Source organism: Notamacropus eugenii, chromosome 6 (assembly GCF_028372415.1).
Source record: "Notamacropus eugenii isolate mMacEug1 chromosome 6, mMacEug1.pri_v2, whole genome shotgun sequence".
In the NCBI taxonomy this organism is placed as follows: domain Eukaryota; kingdom Metazoa; phylum Chordata; class Mammalia; order Diprotodontia; family Macropodidae; genus Notamacropus; species Notamacropus eugenii.
Window position 1 is genome coordinate 140,369,526 of NC_092877.1, and position 18,980 is coordinate 140,388,505.

The following is an 18,980-nucleotide window of genomic DNA, read 5'->3' on the forward strand; positions in this document are numbered from 1 at the left end:
TCTCTGTGGAACTCAGGCAGTATGAATACATAGTAGAGAGTAAGAGATTGAATAAGTCTGTGTTGAGTGGATCAGATGAGAGCCTTGTGCGGCTGAATCATCTCAAAGGGTTTTGTTGAACATCCCTCTGATATGGAAATCTTTGTTGATTGTTGAATGAATGATCTAGGAATGTCTCATTTTATTCCAATATCAAACCTAAATTATCAGAAGATAAGGTTAAGTAAGAACACCAAGCTTGGTCACAAAGAGATGAGACATATCTCTCCCCCATCTTTCCAAAAGTGGGGACTATGTGTGCTAAACATTGTATATACTTTCTGACTCAGCTGATGTAGTCATCAATTTTGCTAAACTGTTTTTTTCCTCTCTTTTTAAATTCATGGTCACAGAAGATGACTCTCAGGGTAAGGGAGGGAGGAAGGATCTATATGGAAATGAAGGAAATAGAAAAACAAAATTTGTCATTTTTTAAAAAAAATAAGTCCATGACATCAGGCATAAGGCATAAGGCATAAGGGAAAATTTTTCTTAGGCAACAGTACCCCAAGCGAGAAATAAAAATCTCCTGCCAGGTTTCTTAACCCTATAAACTTTGCTTTTTCAGTAAGCTTGGGAATATTGAGATGATTCATGAGAGTTGCAGGGATTTGGCAGCCACATCTCCCTTATGATATGTATAGCAGAAAGATTTTTAAAAATCTATAGTTTAAAATTATTGTTCAGTTGTTTGAGTTGTGTCCAACTCTTTGTGGCCCCATTTGGAGTTTTTTAAAGATATTAAAGTGGTTTGCTGAAGATACTCGAGTAACTTGCCATTGACTTCTCCAGTTCATTTTACAGATGAGGAAACTAAGGCAAAAAGTGTTAAGTGCCTTACCCAGGGTCACACAAAGGAAGTATCTGAGGCCAAATTTGAACTTAGGTCTTCCTGACTCCAGGCCCTGGTGCTCTGTCCCCTGTCACCCAGCACTATCACCCAGTTGCCCTATTTTTTTTTTAAATTAAAATAAGACCTACCTATTTTTTCCAAGAAATGACATCTTTGTATCCTAGTGCCTTTCATATAAAATGCAATAAAGCTTCACAAAGTAATAGAATTTCAGGATGGGAGTGACTTCAGTGGCTCCATAAGCAAATTCACACTTGAATAAGACTCCCCTTAACAATATACTCAATAGATGATCTTCCAGACTCTCTAGGTAACTGGTTCCATTTTTGGATAGTTCTCATTTTTAGGAGGTTTTTCCTTATATCAAACCTAAAGCTTCCTCTCTGCAATTTCTATCCATTGATGTGACAGGATATTATATAATATATTATATATTCATCTTATCTTACATAATTTTACATTAAGTATTGTTGATTCTTTCACATCGCTAACCTTCGTTCCATTTCTCCACTTATACGGCCACCACTTAGGGTCACATGCCCTCATCATCTCTCTGCAATAACCTCCTAAGTGGAATTCCTGTTTCCCATCACTCCCCTCTCCCATCCATCCTGCATGGGATGCAGCCAAAGTTCTCTTCCAAAAGCCCAGATCTGACCACATCACGCTCCTGCTTAAGAAGCTTCAGGGGCTATTCCTTGCCTTTACAATAAAGTATAAACTCCTCTGTTTGACACTGAAAGTCTGGCTCCAGCCTATCTTTTCCAGACTGATTAAATGTTACTCCCCTTCCCACCCTCTTCATTTCAGCCCAACTGGCTTGCTTTCCGTCCCTTCTACAGGACATGTTATCTTCTGTCTGCATGCCTTCATACAGACTGCCCTTCTCATCTGGAAAACACTTCCCCCACACCTTTGCCTCACAGAATTCCTGGATTGCTGCAGGACTCCTTTCAGATGTTACTATCTACAAGAAACCTGCCCTGGTTCTCAGTGTGATCTCCCTCTTCTTCTGGTTACCGGTGCCCCTGCCAGTCTATACTGCATTTGTTTCTGTTTTATATTTAATTGTTTGTGTTCATGTTGTTTCCTCTTTTAGAATGTAAGACTAAAATTTATGTAGCACTTTCCAGGTTGCAAGGCACTTTATGCACATAGCCCTTTATAAGCTCTGGGTTTACTCTTCCAGCCCCAACTTTGCTGGCATTGGTGGGTCAGATTGCAAAGCTCAGCTGCACGGTCTTAGGGGTGACCTTGAGTGTTTTTATAATACTATTACCTCAATGTGGGAATTTGTTTTGCTTAACTATACATTTTTGCTACAAGATATTTTTTAATTAGGGGACAGGGAGAGGGAGAAAATATATGCTTGATAATTGGAAAACATGGTATGTTTTTTTTAAATAATGCTATTGTCTTAAGCACCTATTCTGATATATTGCCCCCAAAATCAATCACCAGTAATTAGAACCTCAAAATCATTTAACAAATTGATATCCGTTAACTTTTGCATAGCAGGAACCAAAATACAATAATATCCTCCTGAACTGGGGAACACCTTCCCTCTACTACTTCGGTGCCTGGGGAGGGTAAACATTCACTCCAGTAAGTTCAGTTCTAGGTATGACATTGGATAGGTAGTTCCCTTGCTACAAAACCCTGCATCTCAGGTCCTGGGTGGTTCCCCTGATAGACTGGATCCTTCGGGTCACTTCTCAGGTTGGGATGCTGGCAAATTCTGAAATGGACTCCCCTTTCTGTCCTTTTGGATTCTCCTTATGACGTTTTGAAGCCACAAAGTCATAATTTAGTTCATCCCATGTCCAAAGTTCATTCACCTAAGAACAGAAAGGACCTAAACAAAGATAAAAAAATAGATGTCATTTGTTCAGTGGGTCACATAGTGGTCCCACTTGGGAGATGTGAGGCATCTCTCTCCACCTGAAGGCTTATAGCACATCCTCTTTCTACTGGCACCAGGAAGGAGGGAGCTCAATTTGTCTAGCTGGTGCCCTTTGTAGGCTCAACAGCCAACCAATATTAGCCACACTTGCTTCTGGGGCTGCTCTCCTTTTTTCTTTTTAATGTGTTTTTACTTATTTTGTTAAATATTTTCCAATTACATATAAAAATATTTAACATTTTTTTTAATTTTGAGTTCCAAATTCTAGTCCTTCCCCATTAGGCTGGAAGATCCTTGAGAGCAGGAGTGGTTTCCTATCTTTTTTTGTATCCTCAGTACTTAATAATGCCTGGGACATAGTTAATTGCTTAATAAATGTTTATTAACTCACAAAGGAAGCTGGATGGGGAGGGAAGAGTCAGGTCCAAGTCCTCTTGGCTTTTGTATCCACTGTGTCATAGCCTTCAAGTAATGGGTTGCTGGGGGGTGAAGTCCTTGCTACACAAGGGTAAGGAAAAAGTAAAAAACCGACTCTTTAGACAGCTAATAACACAAATAGAGAACCATGACACCATGACAGTTTACAAAACAGACTTTAAAATTTGGCCATGTTGCAAAATATGAAATTAAGGAAACAAGATACAGTTACTGACTTTTAACACTGCCCTGCTGGGTAATTGTATCACTTAGCTTTTCAGTGCTTTGGGAACCTGTCAAAGAAAAAGAATACTGCTTCCAACCCTTCTTGAGCCTTTTTCAATGGAGTCCTGGTAGGGATTAATGAGATGTTCCCAAAGCACTCTACTATATTCCTTTGAGGAAATATTTTATGAAAATGCACAATACTATTATGAATATAATACCATAAATTGGGGGCTTCAAAGGGATTTGCTATGTTCTCTATTTTTGAAAGAGCTGAAACCCTTCAGCTGTAGAATCTAATTACTGAAATTTATATCATTCCTCTAGGTCATTGGAGAATTCAACCTCAGCAGGAATCTAATTAAGAGGAGGGGCGTTCACACCCTTAAACTAATTACATTCAGTAAGACCAATAGTTGATTAGAAATGCTGCTTCCAAATTAGATTACCTATCAGCCAAAAACAGATCACTTGAATCAAAAATAAAGTTCCCAGCAGGCATAAGGAATCGTTCTTGGTTTGAGAATTGGGGAAACATACCCCTTAAATTCTAAATGAAAATGAATGAATTAATTTAGTTCAATTACCTAATAAATACATATGTCTTGGATAGGCACTACAGATGGATAATAAAGGGGCTAGGGCCAGAACTGAATAGAAAGAAGAAATCAGATTAGGTTGTACTGGGAAAACTGTATAGCGCCTTCATTGTTGCTCAGTCTTTTCAGTCATGTCAGATTCTTTGTGACTCCCTTTGGTGTTTTCTTGGCCAAGATACTGGAGGGGTTTGCCATGTCCTTCTCTAGCTCATTTTACAGATGAGGAACTGAGGTAGACAGGGTTAAGTAACTTGCTCAGCTAGTAGGTGTCTGAGGCCAAATTGGAGCTCACATGAAGATGTCTTCCTGACCCCAGACCCAGCACTCTATCTACTACGCCACCTGGCTACAAGGCTTTCAGGGATATCAAATTGTTCACTTCCACAAAAGTACAATTTTTTGCTACCAGTATTCCTCTGATGATGCTGTATGTGGCCAAGCTGTAGAACACTATGACCTCAGAAGAATGAAAATTATAAGTAATGTAGATGAGTAAATGGACAGACTACTGATGTGAGCAGGATGAAGCCTGCTAACCTTTATGATCTGAGAGCAAGGCAGAGTATAAAAGACATCGAACTTAGGTATGTCTGATAATGGAGATAAACTGATCAAGTATTGAGGGAGAGAGGTAACTCAAGGGTATACAGGTACCCAGGAGAAAGTGAGAGAAGGAGGAAGAACTCTGGTCAGGAGGAAGGCCTGACTTTAAATGCTGCCTTTAATGGTCCTTACCTCATAGGCTGTAAGGATCAAATAAGATAATTTATGCAAAATGCTTTGTGAACCTTAAAAGCACTGTAGAAATGCTAGCTATCATCATCATTATCATTATACTTTCTAATGGTGGAAAAGCTGAAGTCGGAATTGGTAAAGGGTAGAACTCACCTGGATGAAATCAAGTAGCAAAGTAGTGGTTTGGACACCTAGACCTGGCTGCAACTACATTCAATAGAGGGTCTTAGCTTTAGATTTCTGATTAGCGTGGAAACCTTTGAAGCAGGATGGTTTTCTTTTTTTTTTCCAAATATTTCAAGCAGTCCCTTGGTTATGTAATGGCTCCTATAAAGACCTACAATTAGGGTCACAAGTGGAAGGAAAAAGAAGGAGGGTGGTAGGGACACAATAGAGCTTGCTGAATAATTTTAATACGGAATGGTTATGCTGGCCTAGAATGCAGACCCAAACCATAGTATAATTTAGAAATTATTTTACATATTCAATCATAGTGATTTTCTTTCGTTGCAAATTATTTAACCAAAAAAGATGTCCTCTTAACCTAATTTTCTCTCTCAAGTCTTTTAAAATAAATTTTGTTTAATTTTTCAATTAACAAGTATTTATTTTCTTTCCCTCCAGTTGCCATTGAGAAGAAAAAAAATACCCTTGTAACAAATATGCATAGTCAAGTAAAGCAAGTCTCCACATAGTCCAGGTCCCAATACGTGCATACCAATTTCTGTCCTGAGCCACACAGATCAACATTAGTCCTCTGGAATCATAATTGAGGTCAATGCATTCTCAATTCTTTTTAGTTATGGGGCATTTAAAATGGTTTCTGCTGTTCCTTTTCCTTGTTTTCAATCACCTTTGCTAGTTTCCCAGACAATATCACATTTGCTAGAAGAAAAGTGGAGTCTGAGCCAAAATCAGAGCACTCAAGAAGCTGTGCAGACCCTCTGGAGTCCACTCCATATTTCCTGAGCTCAGGGCTTATGCAATCAATTTTGTAAGGAAAATCCTTCCAAAGGCTGCCAGAGCATGACCATTCCTAACACCATTGAGGATCGGGAGGTTTTAAACTCTTTTCCAGGACTCTAGCTGGCCCAGGCTCAGTCAACCAACCAGAAATGGAAAGAAAGCTTTTAAATCAGGATTTGTTTTAAATACACACACACACACTCACACACACCCACACACACACACACACACATAAACACACACACACATTTGCTTGATGATACATGCTTGTAATGGGTTTTGTTTTTCTTTCTTTCTCAATGGGGTACAGATAGCAGAAGTCAGTGGGAGAATGTGACTTGAAAATAACATAAACTTCAGTTAAAAAACAAACAAATCAGAATTTTATAGCTAGAAAGAAGTTTTGAGATAGTTTAGTTCAAACTTCCTATTTTATTGATGAAGAAATTAAGGCCCATAATCCAATTTCATCCATTCTTTTTTTGTTGTTGTTGTTATTAATTTATTTAACTTTTAACATTCATTTTCACAAAATTTTGGGTTCCACATTTTCTCCCCTTTTGTCCCCTCCCCCCACCCCAGAACACCGAGCGTTCTAATTGCCCCTGTCTGCCAATCTGCCCTCCCTCCCTCCCCACCCTTTCCCTTTGGAAGGCAAGCAATTCAATATAGGCCAGATCTGTGTAGTTTTGCAAACGACTTCCATAATAGTAGTGTTGTGTAAGAACTAATTATATTTCCCTCCATCCTATCCTGTCCCCCATTACTTCTGTTCTCTCTTTTGATCCTGTCCCTCCCCATGAGTGTTGACCTCAAATTGCTCCCTCCTCCCCGTGCCCTCCCTTCCATCATCCCCCCCACCCTGCTTATCCCCTTATCCCCCACTTTCCTGTATTGTAAGATAGGTTTTCATACCAAAATGACTGTGCATTTTATTCCTTCCTTTAGTGGAATGTGATGAGAGTAAACTTCATGTTTTTCTCTCAACTCCCCTCTTTTTCCCTTCACTAAAAAGTCTTTTGCTTGCCTATTTTATGAGAGATAATTTGCCCCATTCCATTTCTCCCTTTCTCCTCCCTATATATTTCTCTCTCACTGCTTGATTTCATTTTTTTTTTTAAGATATGATCCCCTCCTCTTCAGTTCACTCTGTGCACTGCCTCTATGTGTGTGTGCATGTGCGTATGCATGTGTGTGTGTGTTATCCCACACTGTACCCAGATGCTGAATAGTTTCAAGAGTTACAAATATTATCTTTCCATGTAGGAATGTAAACAGTTCAACTTTTGCAAAGTCCCTTATGACTTCTCTTTGCTATTTACTTTTTCATGCTTCTCTTCATTCTTGTGTTTGAAAGTCAAATTTTCTTTTCAGCTCTGGTCTTTTCAACAAGAATGCTTGAAAGTCCTCTATTTCATTGAAAGACCAATTTTTCCCCTGAAGTATTATATTCAGTTTTGCTGGGTAGGTGATTCTTGGTTTTAGTCCTAGTTCCTTTGACTTCTGGAATATCCTATTCCACGCCCTTCAATCCCTTAATGTGGAAGCTGCTAAATCTTGTGTTATCCTGATTGTATTTCCACAATACTTGAATTGTTTCTTTCTAGCTGCTTGCAATATTTTCTCCTTGATCTGGGAATTCTGGGGGCGGAGCCAAGATGGTGGAGCAGAAAGATGCACATACACATAGCTCCGAACCCACAACCCACAGAACGGCTAGAGGGGACCAACTCACTGTGAATTCTGCACCCAGAGGCCACGGAATATTGGAGCGAGGGAGATTTCTGTTCCAGAGAGACCTGCAAACCTCTCGCGGGGGGTCCTTCGCGCTGTGGACTGGGAGCCGGGACTGGGAGCTGAGTGCAGCCCTGCAGTGGCTGCGACACCGTGAGGAAAAGATCCAAGCGGGCTACGGAGAGGGGATATCCTGCGGCCACGTGGGTCCCTCCACCCACAGAGGGACCTGCAAACCTCTCACAAAAGGTCCGTCGCGCTGCAGATGCGGAGCCCAGCCCAGACCTGCGGCGGCCGTGGCTCCGAGAGGTACAGATTCGAGCAGGCTTCAGGGAAGGGATCTCCAGCGGCGGCACAAGCCCCCCCACCCACAGGTGACAAGGGTCGGTGAGAGAGTCTCTTTGGCGGGTCAAGAGGGGAGTGAGGTGCCCCCATGGCTGGGGCCCCCCCCCGGGAGATAGAAGCTGAGAGGTGGCTGCAGACAGGGGCTCCCCAAGTGGGCGGGAGCCTGGATCCATTGTGGAAGGTCTGTGCATAAACCCCTTGAGGGAACTGTGCCTGAGAGGCGGCCCTGCCCCAACCTGACCATCTGAACTTAATTCTCACACTGAATAGCAGCCCTGCCCCTGCCAAAAGCCCTAAGACGGGAAGCAGCATTTGAATCTCAGTCCCCAAACGCTGGCTGGGAGGATCAGGAGGTGAGGTGGGTGTGAGAAGAATATTCAGAGGTCAAGCCACTGGCTGGGGAGAATGCCCAGAAAAGGGAAAAGAAATAAAACTATTGAAGGGTACTTTCTCGGAGAAAAGACACTTCCTCCCTTCCTTTCTGATGAGGAAGAACAATGCTTACCATCAGGCAAAGACACAGAAATCAAGGATTCTGTGTCCCAGCCCACCGGATGGGCTCAGGCCATGGAAGAGCTCAAAAAGAATTTTGAAAATCAAGTTAGAGAGGTGGAGGAAAAACTGGGAAGAGAAATGAGAGGGATGAAAGAGAAGCATGAAAAGCAGATCAGCTCCCTGCTAAAGGAGAACCAAAAAAATGTTGAAAAAATTAACACCTTGAAAACTAGCCTAACTCAATTGGCAAAAGAGGTTCAAAAGGCCAATGAGGAGAAGAATGCTTTCAAAAGCAGAATTAGCCAAATGGAAAAGGAGATTCAAAAGCTCACTGAAGAAAATAGATCTTTCAAAACTGGAATGGCACAGATGGACGCTAAGGACTTTATGAGAAAGACAGATATCATAGAACATAGCGAGAATATTCGAAAAATGGAAGATCTGGGAATTCTGGAATTTGGCCACAATGTTCCTAGGAGTTTCTCTTTTTGGATCTCTTTCAGGCGGTGATCTGTGGATTCCTTGAATACTTATTTTGCCCTCTGGTTCTAGAATCTCAGGGCAGTTTTCCTTGATAATTTCATGAAGGATGATGTCTAGGCTCTTTTTTGGATACTGGCTTTCAGGTAGGCCCATAATTTTTAAATTGTCTCTCATGGATTTATTCTCCAGGTCAGTTGTTTTTCCAATGAGATATTTCACATTATCTTCCATTTTTCCATTCTTCTGGCTTTGTTCTGTGATTTCTTGCTTTCTCATAAAGTCCTTAGCCTCCATCTGTTCCATTCTAATTTTGAAATAACTATTTTCTTCAGTGAGCTTTTGAATCTCCTTTTCCATTTGGCTAATTCTGCTTTTGAAAGCATTCTTCTCCTCATTGGCTTTTTGAACCTCCTTTGCCAATTGAGTTAGCCTATTTTTCAGGGTGTTATTTCTTCAGCATTTTTTTGGGTCTCCTTTAGCAGGGTGCTGATTTGTTGCTCAAACTTTGCTTGCTAGTCTTTTATTACTCTTCCCAGTTTTTCCTCCACCTCTCTATCATGATTTAGAAAATTGTTTGGGCTCGTTAAGACCTTTTCCCAGAACAGATCCCATTGAGTGGGCTGGGATTTAGAAGCACTGACTTCCGTGTCTTTCCCTGATGGTGAGCACCGCTCTTCCTCATCAGAAGGGAGGGGAGGAGAAACCTGCTCACCAAGAAAGTAACCCTCAATAGTCTTGGTTTTTTTCCCTTTTCTGGGCATTTTCCCAGCCAGTGACTTGAGCTCTGAATATTCTCCTCACACCCACCTCGCCTCCGGATCCTCCCAGCCCGCATTTGGGGTCTGAGAATCAAATGCTGCTCCCAGCCTCGGGGCTTCGGCAGGGGCAGGGCTGCTACTCAGTGTGAGATCAAGTTCAGCTGCCTGGGTCAGGTTGGGGCAGGGCCGCCTCACGGGCTCAGTTCCCTCAGGGGGTTTATGCAGAGACCTTCAACAATGGTTCCGGGCTCCTGCCTGCTTGGGGAGCATGCTCCCGCCTCCGCTGTTGCCTTCCAAGGGGGCCTGAGTATGGGGGCACCCCATTCCCCTCTCGACCCACCAAAGAGACCTTCTCACCGACCCCCGTCACCTGTGGGTGGAGGGACCCACGTGGCCGCTGGAGATCCCATCCCTGAAGCCCGCTCGGATCTTTTCCTCTTGGTGCCGCGGCCATGGCAGGGCTGTACTCAGCTCCCAGTCCCAGCTCCCAGTCCCAGCGCCCAGTCCGCAGCGCGAAGGACCTTTTGTGAGAGGTTTGCAGGTCTCTCTGGAACAGAAATCTCCCTCGCTCCAATTTTCTGTGGCCTCTGGGTGCAGAATTCGCGGTGAGTTACTTATTTGTAGATGTTCTATGAGTTGTGGGTTCGGAGCTATGTGTATGTGCGTCTTTCTACTCTGCCATCTTGGCTCCGCCCCTCATCCATTCTTTATTAAGCACCAAGTATGTACAAAGGACGGTGTTAGGATAAGAAGATGAGAAATGACACAATGCCTGTCTTTGAGGAGATAAGAACTCAACACTGGAGGGCATTTTAGAGATCAACTAGTCTGACTCCCTCATTTTACAGGTGAAAAAAACAGGGACCAGCAGGAAAGCAACTTGTCCAGTGTCACACTGATTTGAGCCCACATAGGAGGCTGGATTTGAACTCAAGACTTCTGACTCCAGGTTAAGCATTCTATCCATTGGACCACCTGGCTGCCTTCATAAAAAATAGCCTTTAGTTATCTCACCATTCTGGTTCACCTCCTCTGTGTACTACAGCTTGTCAAGTTCCTTCCTAAAGTGAGATCAAAACCTGGACACAAAAATCTAGGTCTAGATTACTAGGTCTAGGTGTGTTTTGACTATGGTACTCACCTTTTCCATTCTTTACCTGTGCCTCTATTAATGTGACCTAAGATATCAACCACTAGCTTTTTTTGGCTGCCATGTCTGTCATACAACTCATACTGAATGTGAATCATATAGAGTACTCAGTCCACTGAAGCCCCAAGATCTTTTACATATCTGGACTGTTGCCTAGCCAAATATCTTCTCAATTAATTGTGGATTGACTTTTCAAGCCCTTTTACTTACAAACCTTTTACATTTATTCCCAGTAGATTTCAAATTATTCAATTTTAATTTTTCAAGATTCTCATCAGCATTTTGAATTATGATTCCGTTCATCCAACATGTTAGCTGCCACTGCCAGCTTTATTTCCTCTACAAATTGGATCCAAGTACCCTCTATGAGTCAGTTGCCCCCAAGGGCATCAATGTACCATGCTAAAAGTATGGTAGAATGAATGAACCCTGGACTTAGAGGCAGAGGATCTTGATTTGAATACAGTTTATGCCACTTACCAGCTGTGTGGCCTTGGGCATGAAACTTAACTCATCTGGGCCTCAGTTTCCTCATTTGTTAAATGAGTAATTGGAACAAATGAGGTCCCTTTCATAAGTTTATGATCCTACAACTACAGGTTTACTGGTACAGGATAACATGCATAATAGACATGAATAAGGAAAAAATTCCAAAAGGCTTCATTTCTTCTCTTTTTCATTTTTAAATTGTCTCCTGATGATATCTTCATTTTTATATCACTATCACTTATTAATGTTTCTCTTCCCTCCATCAGAACTTTACATTGTAATAGATAAGCAAAAGGAATCAAGGCAATTTCCAAGTCTGCATATGGAGGTTTCATTCGATACCCATAGTCTCTGCTGAGAGGAGAGATGCATGTTTTTATTCCTCTGAAGTCGTGACTAGCCTGGGACTTCATTTCCCATGATTCTTGGGGCCAAGAGAACATCACTCATCAGGAAAAAAATCCCTTGACATTTCTCAGAAGGCAGTGTTTGGCTGCAGATCAGAGTCCCTAAGAGAGCCCTCTGTTTGATGGAGATTATTGTGACCCGGGAGAGCTGTGGGAACAGGTGGAGATGGAGAGGTAAGCTTCAGGCTGAAGTTAGAGCAGAAAAGAAATGGAAGCATATGCAGAAGAATTGCTGTGGTATCCCCAAACCTGGGAATCCCAGGAAGATCTTGACTGAGCCCAGAGCCAAGGCGACAGGTTCCATATATCTCTGGTCTGTTGTATTGATATGTTTTCTTTATTTGTGACTGATGGGATGTGTGGATGGTTGTGCTTAGATTCCAGTTCCAAGATCACACTTCTTCCTAGCTCCAAAACACTATCCATGACAATTTTCTCCCCAGCCCAATGACACTATACTTACCAAGAACTCATGAGTGGGCCCCAGTAAGACAAATTACCTTTTCCCATAATTATTCACAAGTGGGTCCCAGTAAAATTAACTATCTTTCTCCATAACAAAAACGAGCTGACCTCTGAATAAATTCTCTTGTAAAAGCAGGGCTGTCTTGTAATCACAGAGTTATCATATGTTGATTCCCAACATTATCGTATTTAATCCAGGGGTCAAGCTATAGACATCAACTGTCAAAGCTATCTTGCTACAGATATAACAGACCAAAAATATACCTCTTCAAAACCCCTTCCCCTAGTTTCCAGTACTGAATGAAGCTTGTGACCAAGGCTGTAAGTTATCACCTAATTAGCATATCTGCCAGATAATCCACTAATTTTCCTATATAAGCTTTAGTATTATTTCTGTTAAGTTGCAAGTTTTTTAAGGAGCTCTGCCTGCCATTTTGGAGTCACAATAAACCTTTGCCAACTTGACTTGAAGAATGTTTGAGTCCATGAATTCATTTCAGATGACCCTACCCAGTGCTCCAGTCCTTGGTGGGGCAGTCCCTGAACGTCTCAAACCACATCATGACCAGAGATGTTTTATTTAAGGGGTGGGGAAGGGAGCTTGAGCACTAGGCAGGTGACATAGGAGGAGTCTTCAAGAGGTGAAGATGATCTACAAAAAGAAAATTACATCAATAAAAGTATTGAAAAAGAAAGTGAGACAAGATGAGACAGAAAGGAATATAAACTTGAGTTCATTGTCTTGATGATAAAGTCACTATACACAATGTTTTAACAGGCCCTGAAATGTTTTGATCACAGATTTAGAGCCAGAAGAGACCTAGAGACCAATAGGTTCAGTTCTTCCTATTTTACTTTTTTTTTTTTTGCTTTTTTTAAAAATTTCTTTAACTTTTAATATTCATTTTCCCAAAATTTGGGGTTCCAAATTTCCTCCCCATTTGTCCCCTCCCCCCACCCCAAAACATGGAGCATTCTAATTGCCCCTATCACCAATCTGCCCTCTCTTCCATCATCCCTTCCTTCCCTTGTGCCTATCTTCTCTTTTGTCCTGTAGGGCCAGATAACTTTCTATACCCCATTACCTGTATTTCTTATTTCTTAGTAGCAAGAACAGTACTCGACAGTGATTCCTAAAACTTTGAGTTCCAACTTCTCTTCATCCCTCCCTCCCCACCCATTCCCTTTGGGAAGGCAAGCAATTCAATATAGGCCATATCTGTGTAGTTTTGCAAATGACTTCCATAAAAGTCGTGTTCTGTAAGACTAACTATATTTCCCTCCATCCTATCCTGCCCCCCATTGCTTCTGTTCCCTCTTTTGATCTTGTCCCTCCCCAAGAGTGCTCCCTCCTCCCACTGCCCTCCCTTCCATCATTCTCCCCACCCTGCTTATCCCCTTCACCCCCACTTTCCTGTATTGTAAGATAGGTTTTCATACCAAAATGAGGGTACATTTTATTCCTTCTTTTAGTAGAATGTGATGAGAGTAAACTTCATGTTTTTCTCTCACCTCCCCTCTTTTTCCCTCCACTAAAAAGTCTTTTGCTTGCCTCTTGTATGAGAGATAATTTGCCCCATTCCATTTCTCCCTTTCTCCTCCCAATATATTTCTCTCTCACCACTTAATTTCATTTTTTTAAGATATGATCCCATCCTATTCAATTCACTCTGTGCTCTTTGTCTGTGTGTGTGTATGTGTGTGTGTGTGTGTGTGTGTGTGTGTGTGTGTGTGTGTGTGTGTAATTTCACCAACTACCCAGATACTGAAAAGTTTCAAGAGTTATAAATATTGTCTTTCCATGTAGGAATGTAAACAGTTCAACTTTAGTAAGTCCCTTATGACTTCTCTTTGCTGTTTACCTTTTCTTGCTTCTCTTCATTCTTGTATTTGAGAGTCAAATTTTCTTTTCGGCTCTGGTCTTTTCATCAAGAATGCTTGAAAGTCCTCTATTTCATTGAAAGACCATTTTTTCCCCTGAATTATTATACTCAGTTTTGCTGGATAGGTGATTCTTGGTTTTAGTCCTAGTTCCTTTGACTTCTGGAATATCGTATTCCACACCCTTTGATCCCTTAATGTAGAAGCTGTTAGATCTTGTGTTATCCTGACTGTATTTCCACAATACTTGAATTGTTTCTTTCTAGCTGCTTGCAATATTTTCTCCTTGACCAGGGAACTCTGGAATTTGGCCATAGTGTTCCTAGGAGTGTCTCTTTTTGGATCTCTTTCAGGTGGTGATCAGTGGATTCTTTTAATATTTATTTTGCCCCCTGGTTCTAGAATATCAGGGCAATTTTCCTTGATAATTTCATGAAAGATGATGTTTAGGATCTTTTTTTTTATCATGGCTTTCAGGTAGTCCTATAATTTTTAAATCATCTCTCCTGGATCTATTTTCTAGGTCAGTTGTTTTTCTAATGAGATATTTCACATTATCTTCCATGTTTTCATTCTTTTGGTTTTGTTTTGTGATTTCTTGGTTTTTCATAAAGTCATTAGCCTGCATCTGTTCCATTCTAATTTTGAAAGAACTATTTTCTTCAGTGAGCTTTTGAACCTCCTTTTCCATTTGGCTAATTCTGCTTTTGAAAGCATTCTTCTCCTCATTGGCTTTTTGAACCTCTTTTGCCAATTGAGTTAGCCTATTTTTCAAGGTGTTATTTTCTTCAGCATATTTTTGGGTCTCCTTTAACAAGGCGTTTACCTGCTTTTCATGCTTTTCTTGCATCTCTCTCATTTGTCTTCCCAGTTTTTCCTCCACCTCTCTAACCTGATTTTCAAAATCCTTTTTGAGCTCTTCCATGACCTGAGCCCATTGAATATTTATTCTGGATGTTTGGGATACAGAAGCCTTGACTTCTGTGTCTTTCCCTGATGGTAAGCCTTGTTCTTCATCTGAAAGGATGGGAGGAGATATCTGTTCCCCAAGAAAGTAAACTTCTATGGTCTTCTTTTTTTTCCCTTTTCTGGGCATTTTCCCAGCCAGTGACTTGACTTCTGAGTGTCCTCTCCACACCCACCTTGCCTCCAGTTCTGCCCAGCCAGCACTTGGGGTCTGAGATTCAAATGCTGCTTCCCAGCCTCAAGGCTTTGGGCAGGAGCAGGGCTGCTATTCAGTGTGAGATTAAGTTCAGGTGCTCAGGTGAGGACAGGGCAGCCACACGGGACTTAGTTCCCTCAGGGGGTTTGTGCAGAGACCTTCAACAATGGATCTGAGCTCCTGCCTGCTTTGGGAGCCCCTGTCTGCTGCTGCTTCTGCTGCTGCCTCCCGAGGGGGCCTGAGTTATGGAGACACCCCGCTCCCCTCTCTGCGAGCCAAAAAGACTCTCTCACTGACCTTTAGCACCCGTGGGTGGAGGGACCTGCGTGGCTGCTGGAGATTCTGTCCCTGAAGCCTGCTCGGATCTGCTCCACTCAGTGCTGCGTGGCCAAGGCAGGGCTGGGCTCTGCTCCGGGTCCAGTGCACGACAGATCTTTGGTGTCATTTTTTCAGGTCCCTCTGGAACAGAAATCTCCTCCGCTGCATTGTTCTGTGGCTTCTGCTGCTCCCGAATTTGTTGGGAGTTCTTCTTTACAGGTATTTTATGGGCTATGGGTTTGGAGCTAGCATATGTGTACCTTTCTACTCCGCCATTTTGGCTCCTCCCCCCTATTTTACTTTAAAAAAAACTGAGACATAGAAGCTAAGTGACTTGCTTAGGGTCACACAGTTAGTAAGTGCATGAGGCAAAACTTGAACCTGTCTTCCTAACACCAAATCTGGTGCTGCCCTGTCTTCTATATCATGCTACCTAGGAAAATGAAGTCCAAGGATATTAAATGATTTGCCTAGGATAACACAAGTAGCAAATCATAAAATCAAGATAGAACTGAAAACAATAGTGTGAAAGAGGACAACCTCCTGGAGGTAGAGAAAAGTCTGCTACAATATTTGATGGTGATGGTGATAGTGATGATAACCCATTTATATAACGCTTTAAAATACACAAAGTGCTTTACGTGCATTATCTGATTTGATGCTCCCAATATCCTAACGTGAGAGGTGTCGGCTAGCTACCTTCTCAGTCACAAAACATGAAGAGCAATACTTCAGTGGCAACTTGACACACAACAGTACCACAGCAATGGTAGGATATCAGATCTGGACTGTCAAAGTCATATCAGAAAACCCTATTGTACAATCATAGCCTAGGAAAGGGAAAAAACTAGCTTAACCAGTCATGTCTGTGCTGAGGCATTCAGTATTAAATATTCCAGACGATCACCAGAAAATATAGTCCCCAGAGTCCCCTGCCTCACATGTGGACTCCCTATCCCAGCTTCAAGGTACTTTGTAAGTCAGCATCCACTAAAGACCATAGTGTGTAAGCCCCATACCAATGCATTTATTTCATTTTATTTTTCTTACAAGAGCAGAGGACACATTCTTTCAAAGCAAAGTATATTTAATTAAATTTAATTTAATTAAAGAGCAGAATGAAAACCAGGTTTCTTTGCATACACAGAGTGCATTCTCTCACAGGTTCCATGCCATCAATAAGAGAGAGCAAACAGGTAAAGAATAAGACCTAAGAAAAAGCACAGAGGGCACACAGGGAATACTTGTGTCCAAGGCATGGGTATTGCTGCGGTAACTCCCACCTCCAATTCTCCACAGGCATGGCATCTCTACTAGGTGATGTCATGGTGTTGCTCTCTGCTGGGCATTATGTGATCTCTGCCTGTATTTTTTCCTCTACAGGTGACATGGTAATTGATAGGAGAAAACCCTTGTATGTATAGAGGGAATCTCATCCTCTCACCTGCTTTGTTCTGCTATTTCATTGAGTGTCTTTTGCCTTGAACTAAAGTGTCCTCTGACTTTATAAAAATGAACCCATTGGAGGGAGGTTATCAGCTGTTTCATGAGCAGATGCTGACCTGGAAAGTTCCTTGAATGTATGAGAGACTCTGGGTATTACATAGCTTTGCAGAAAAGTGCCATCTTAGATTCCTGAACTTGCAGAATCAGCCCCCAGTTGAATGCAACTAATCAGCAAACCTACTTCTCCCATTCTAGAATTCATATTTTCTTTGGCCATAGCTCTGACAACCTCCATTTCTCATCTGCCTGAAATGAACTTCTATCTTTCATCAATGAATCAACTTCCTTCTCCTCAATCAAAGCTCATCTCAAATTCCTTTTAATGAAATTAAGCCTCCTAAGACTCAAAAAACTGGATGTCTTGGAGTCTCCTACTGTTTGTGACTGGCCCAATTCCTGTTCCCATGATATTCACATTGTCTTCCCCAAAAGAAAAACAAAGAAATAAGCAAAACATAAAAGGCAAAGCCAAGAGTTCAACCCAACCACAGAAATAATTGGTGTATGTTTGGGCAATAAGTGAATAAATGAATGTGCGTCATCCAACTTTAGAAACTTAAACTCCCAGAACATGTGAACCATAAGAGAGACACATTTAGTAGTAGCAGTTGAGCACATTCCATTATATACAGCTTCTTATGTTAAGAAACTGTGTAATTATCTCTTATAGAATCACAAAGATAAATCAAATGATTATTCATATAATTACTTGCATTATAAATAATACTGACTCCACTGTGCATTAGTGTATGTACAAACTATATGAAAGATTGAGATTTGGGTCACCTCCCTACAGTATTAGTTAGCAAAGCAAAACCCCTGGCTCATCTTTGCCTCAGATGGAAAACCCAAACCTTTCTTGGTACTGAGTCATGCTTCCAGATGGAATGAGAGTAGGAAGTAGGAACAGAACTTTGAGCCAATTATGAATCCCAGATGGTGCTCTATCAAAATCCATTTGCATCTCCACTGGGATCTGTTCCAAAGGACTGGTTCTCAGGCCCCCATGACAATATAAAGTGTAACCTAATATGTTTGGAGTCCTAAGAGAAGTGTCACCCCCTTAATTCATACCTGCTCTGAGGCTGCCTTTGATAGAAGAAAGAAATAGGCAGGAACAAATCCTGAGTCTTTGTGAGTCCATTTAAATGCTTTGACCTAAAGCAGTGTTTTCTTTGAGAGAGACCTGAAAAAAATGAGGGCATCCTGAAAAATCACTAGACTTGAAATGTCCATCATCAGGTTCTTTTGACTTGAGGCAGAAACCTTTTAAAGATTTATTGACATCTTCCCCAGACCAGATGATATTTAGCGGTCCTCTGGTTGAATGTTTAATTCTTTTTTATAATAAATTTTAGTGATATCTTTTGTTTTGATATTACCTACCTTTCCCCACCATATCTGTCCAAGAGAACCATCCCTTCTAATTAAAAAAAAAAACAAATTTTTAAATAGAGGAGAGTTTCCACAAAATTAACCAACACATCAAACAAATAATATTCTCTACCTATGTTCCTCCGCTTCTGCAAAGAAGAGGGGTCATGGGAGGTATTTTCTGTCATCTCTTCTTTGGAGCTATTTAGCCAATGTAATTTCACATTTCAGTTTTAATTACTCTCTTGTTGTTGTTCTTTCCATTTCCATTTCTATGTCATTGTGTATATTGTTTTTCTGGCTTTACACATTTCATTTTGCATGAGTTCCCATATCATTCTACCCATTTCTTTTTAAATGTTTTATTGATACTTTTATTTTTTTCTATCACCAACTTATGAATGCCTCCCTTTCCCTACAATATAACCTTCCCTTGTAGCAAATGCATACAATGAAGCAAAGTAAATTAACAAATTTACAGAAATATGCCACATTTTGCACCTGTCTGATGTAATAGTAATTTAAACGGAAAGATCTTTCTCATTAATTAATAGGCCCATATGATCTGCTTAAATCACCTGGAAGTCTGGGTTACATGTGGTGGGAGGAGCTTACTGAAGAGGCAGAATAGCAAGGGTGGAACAGAACCAGGAGAAAGTGAGTGAGTGGGGTCAGG

The 18,980-nt window shown here is 41.3% G+C and overlaps 1 long non-coding RNA gene across 2 annotated transcripts; it reads right to left on the bottom strand.

Annotated features, from left to right (window-relative positions):
* Window positions 1–531: 531 nt before the first annotated feature.
* Window positions 532–18,970, bottom strand: LOC140511892 (uncharacterized). Of its 2 annotated transcripts, XR_011969709.1 has the most exons (4): window positions 18,883–18,970; window positions 18,005–18,116; window positions 3,187–3,293; window positions 532–2,747 (listed from the first exon to the last, which is right to left on the bottom strand). It is a non-coding gene; the product is annotated as an uncharacterized lncRNA (long non-coding RNA). The 2 variants fall into 2 exon arrangements; XR_011969708.1 differs by lacking the exons at window positions 532–2,747; window positions 3,187–3,293 and adding an exon at window positions 11,378–12,715.
* Between the last annotated feature and the right edge of the window lie 10 nt (window positions 18,971–18,980).